The sequence below is a fragment of the Rhinoderma darwinii genome, chromosome 3 (genome assembly GCF_050947455.1).
Source record: "Rhinoderma darwinii isolate aRhiDar2 chromosome 3, aRhiDar2.hap1, whole genome shotgun sequence".
NCBI lineage: Eukaryota > Metazoa > Chordata > Amphibia > Anura > Rhinodermatidae > Rhinoderma > Rhinoderma darwinii.
In genome coordinates, this window is record NC_134689.1 from 143696866 (window position 1) to 143702144 (window position 5279).

Sequence of the window (5279 nt, forward strand, 5' to 3'; positions counted from 1 at the left end):
CCAGTGAAGCTACAACAGGTATGCAGGGGCTGCCGCGAGTGTTGCTAGGGGAGTGTCGCTAGGGGGGTGTCGCAAGGGGGGTGCCGCGGGCGTTGCGAGGGGGGCCCGTGAGCGTTGCGAGGGGGGGCCCGTGAGCGTTGCGAGGGGGGGCCCGTGAGCGTTGCGAGGGGGGGGGCAACAGTCCGAAGGGGGGGGGGCGACGGCAGCCCGGCGGGCCCCTTTTACTTCATCCATGTGGCCGGGCCCCTGACGGAAGTACCAGTAATACCCCCCTGATGGCGGCCCTGATTTTACAAACATTCATGCTTAGGGGAATTTAACATTAAAGTTCTATGTACCATCATCTGGCTTTCAAGCTATGTTACCAATCATTCTACAGTACAATATGTGATTTTCTTTATAAAGTGATTGACAATGAAGTCCAACACTATAGATCAATATTTCTGCTGGTTATCACCTATTTGCACAATAGAACATGAAATTAAAACTGTTTGTAAACAGACAACATTAATTTCATGTCTATGGTCAGTCCCGAGCTGGCCATTGACATTAAAGGGGTTTTCCCACCCGAGACATTTATGACATATCCACAGGATATCAAGAGAAAAATAATTTTTGAAGCAGCACTAATCCCGAATCTGATGCGGTGCACGCTGTCAAGCCCGGCAAACCCACTCCGGCATGATGTAAATTTCAAAAGAAGTAGTAGGACAACAGCACACGTCTTCAAATCTTCAAAATGGTTTTTATTGTCAAGACATCCACAATCGACAAGCCTGTCGATTGTGGATGTCTTTACAATAAAAACCACTTTGAAGATTTGAAGACGTGTGCTGTTGTCCTACTACTTCTTTTGAAATATCCACAGGATATGTCATAAATATCAGATAGATGCGGGTCCCCCCAGAGGTGGGACCCGCACCTATCTCTAGAATGGGGTCCCCTAAACCCCATTCTACTGCTCTGTGTTGTGGCTGAATCGTGTGATTTCCAACCATGAATTATGGAACCAGCGTAGCTGGCTGAGCTCTGGTGTTTACGTAAGTCTCATAGAACTGAATAGTAGTTACAGAAACAGTGTATCTCGCATGCTACCCTGCTACCGTAACTGCCATTCACTACTATGGGAGTTACGGAAACAGCGTAGCTCAGCGAGATACGCTGTTTCCGAAATTCATGGTCGGAAATCACACACATCAGCCACAACACAGAGCAGTAGAACAGGGTTTAGTTGCACCGTTCTAGAGATAGGTGCGGGTCCCAGAGGTGGGACCCGCATCTATCTGACATTTATGACATATCCTGTGGATATGTCATAAATGTCTCGGATGGGAAAACCCCTTTAAAGAGGCTCTGTCACCAGATTCTCAAATCCCTATCTCCTATTGCATGTGTAATGTCGGGGTAGGGAAACAGACAAGTGAGCCCTAATCTACCCACCACTCAGTCCCTGCCTACTTGCAACGACCCGCCTTAGGCGACGGGGTACAACTGGGCGACAGTCCCTACACTCAATAGGTGCACGACAGACAAACAGACAAGGGTACAAAGAAGCCAGGGAAATGGGGAAGTTGCCCACGGGGAGACCGTGAGCAACAAGCGAGGTGAACGAGCCGAGTCAAACCAGGAGATGAGCGAGGTACAAAAACGCAGAGCAGAAGAGTGGTCACTAAAGCCAAGGTCAATCATAAGCAGAGGATCAGTAGTTCAAGAAGCTGCAGCAGGGTCAGGAAACCAACAGAGAAGAATCACAAGCAAAGGAGGAACAGGAAAGGCAGGTATAAATAGACAGAGGGCGGGAGCTAGCTCCGTCTGACCAGGCTGTGATAGGCTCTCCCACTCCTAAGCCTGCCATCCTGGGTGGTGGAAGATGGAGTCAGTCTCACAGACATAGAAGCAGGTGCAGACTAATTACCTATGGGCGTCAACACAGAAGTTGTGTCTGGCAGATCCTTTACAGCATGTGATCGGCGCTACATGTATGTTTCTTTGCCTGATGAAGAGATCGGTCCGATCTCGTAATGCGTAGCATTCTTATCCATTAAACATATATCTTATTTAAACTTCTTGCCTTGGATTGAATCCTTCAATTCCACAACAATTGGACAGCGCTGGAGAATTTTATCCACTTTTTTCTCCATTTATCTCAGTATAGTAACTGGGGCCTATGTAATCAAATACACGGGCCGCTGTTACTATAGTAACAACACATACGTACCCATCTTCCTTCCTGAGCGCAGCGGAAGTCCTGACGTCTTCTCGCAAACATAATGTCAGGACGTTGTACGCCGCAGATGACGTCACGACGCTAGATGGTGTTGGGAGATCCACAGCACCCAGAGCCGAAAAGGAGATAAGTGTAACGTTACAGACTGCTGGGGTGCTGTATATAAGCAAGCCTTGTGATAGGCTTAGATACAGGGTCTAACAGACAGTATTACACATGGACCCTGTATCTAAGTCTTCCATGTTAGGCTTAGTTACAGGGCCCTGGAAGACCGTAATCTTATATAGTATAAGATTACTGTCTGCTGGGGTCCTGTATCCAAGCATGCCTTGTGGTAGACTTAGATACTGGGTCTAACAGACAGTATCACACATGGACCTTGTATCTAAGCCTTCCACGTTAGGCTTAGATACAGGGCCCCAGCAAACAGTAAACTTATACAGTATAAGATTACTGTCTGCTGGGCTCCTGTATCTAAGCATGCCTTGTGGTAGGCATAGATACAGGGTCTAACAGACAGTATCACACATGAACCCTGTATCTAAGCCTTCCAGATTACTCTCTGCTGGGGTCCTGTATCTAAGCCTGCCTTGTGGTAGATTTAGATACAGGGTTTAACAGACAGTATCACACATGGACCCTGTATCTAAGCCTTCCACATTAGAGTTAGATACAGGGCCCCAGCAGACAGTAATCTTATACAGTATAAGATTACAGTCTGCTGGGGTGCTGTATCTAAGCATGCCTTGTGGTTGGCTTAGATACAGGGTCTAACAGACAGTATCACACATGGTTCCCTGTATCTAAGCTTTCCATGTTAGGCTTAGCTACAGGGCCCCAGCAGACAGTAATCTTATACCGTATACGATTACTGTCTGCTGGGGTCATGAATCTAAGCCTAACATGGAAAGCTTAGATACAGGGAACCATGTGTGATACTGTCTGTTAGACCATGTATCTAAGCCTTCCATGTTAGGGTTAGATACAGGGCCCCAACAGACAGTAATCTTATATAGTATAAGCTTACTGTCTGCTGGGGTTCTGTATCTAAGCCTACCTTGTGGTAAGCTTAGATACAGGGTCTAACAGACCGTGTCACACATGGACACTGTATCTAAGCCTACCACATGGTATTCTTAGATTCATGGCCCATGTCTGATCCTGTTTGTGGGCCCTCTTTATCTAAGCTTACCACATGTGTTACTAATGGGGTTTTCTTTGTGTTTTTTTACAGGTTCGGTCATTGGACTACGTCGGATTCGAGAACTACTTTGATGACAGCTTTTTTCATTTTCAATAAAATGGTTGATGTGGTTTACGTGGGGGGTTTTATTTCAATAAAATATTTTATCTATGTCTTTGTATTTTCTTTTAAACTTTATTACTACTGCCTTATTAATAGCTGCTGACTGATTGACAGAATCCATTACTAAGATGGGGCTTAGTGTTAGCCGGTGCAGAGGCTAACACTAACCCCCATTATTAACCTGGTACCCACCGCCACAAGTGATACTTGGAAGAGCCGGGTACAATCCAGTGCCTGACCATCTGCAATAATGGTCGAGCACTGGGGTGGCCACAGGCTGGTATTATTAGGATGGGAAAGCCCAAAAACTGTGGCCCTTCTCTCCCTGATAATGCTAGCCTGCTGATGCTGTGTTGTATCTGGCTGGTTATGAAAATTGGGGGGACCTCACGTCACTTTTTTATTTATTTTTTAAATAAATAATTGGATAAAACAACATAAACCCAACCCCACCCCCCCCCCCAACCCATTTTTCATAACCAGCCAGACACAACACAGCAGCAGCAGGCTGGCATTACCAGGGTGGGAAGGGCCATTGTTTTTGGTCTTTCCCAGCCTAATAACACCAGCCTGCGGCCACCCCAGTGCCCAACCATTACTACAGATGGTCGGGTACTGAATCGTGCCCGGCTCTTCCCAGCACCCCTGGTGGGGGTGGGTACCAGTGTAGTAATGGAGGTTAGGGTTAGCCTCTACATCGGCTAACACTAAGCTCCGCCCTAGTAATGGACACTGTCAATCAGCGACCATTAATAAGGCAGTAGTAATAAAGTTTAAAAAAATATTTTATTGAAATAAAAAAAAACACACACAACCCTCATTAACCATTTTATTGAGAATAAAAAAAGCCGTAATCAAAGTAGTCCTCGATTCCGACGTAGTCCAATGACCGAACCTGTAAAAAAAAACACAAACACACCCAAAAAATTTCTAACACGGAAAAAAGAAAGACAATTCTTATTCTTACCTTTCCTGGGTCCAGCGCTGAAGCCGCAATGTCAGCGAGCTGGGCCCTATATCTAATCCTATCATGTGTGATACTGTCTGCTGAGCCACTGTATCTAGTTTTATCTACAGCTATAGGGTCAGAGTGCGACAGATATACACATACATACATATACATACACGCACACATATATTTTTTTTGGGGGGGTCAACATATGTTAGTACAAGGATATTTACTGCTGGGGCCCTGTATCTAAGTCTATCATGTGTGATACTGACTGCTGGGGCCCTGTATCTAAGTCTATCATGTGTGATACTGTCTGCTGGGCCATGTATCTAAGCCTATCATGTGTGATACTGTCAGCTGGGGCCATGTAACTAAGCCAATCATGTATGATACTGTTTCCTGAGACAAGGTGGATATGTGGGACTACCTACAGTGGACTGCATGGCACTGTCTACAAGGGGGATATATGGCAGGGGGACTGTGTGTGGAACCATACAGGGGGGGTTGTGACACTATATACAGGGGGGTGGGGGTGTGGGGGACTCTGCAGATGTCTTTGATTAGAGCCCCTAGACATAACTTTGCTTCGGTCCCCCAGAAATGACAAATGTGCCCCTGAGGGTTAGTACAAGGATACTTACTGCTGGGGGCCCTGTATCTTAGGCTAAATTCACACGAGTGTGACAGATTTGACCAAATCTGTCCGTGTGCGTTGGTTTTGCATTAGTGTGCTTTGCGTGTGGCATGTGTTTTTCATGCACTTGCAAGCACTTTTTTTTCCCACTGTAATTGAT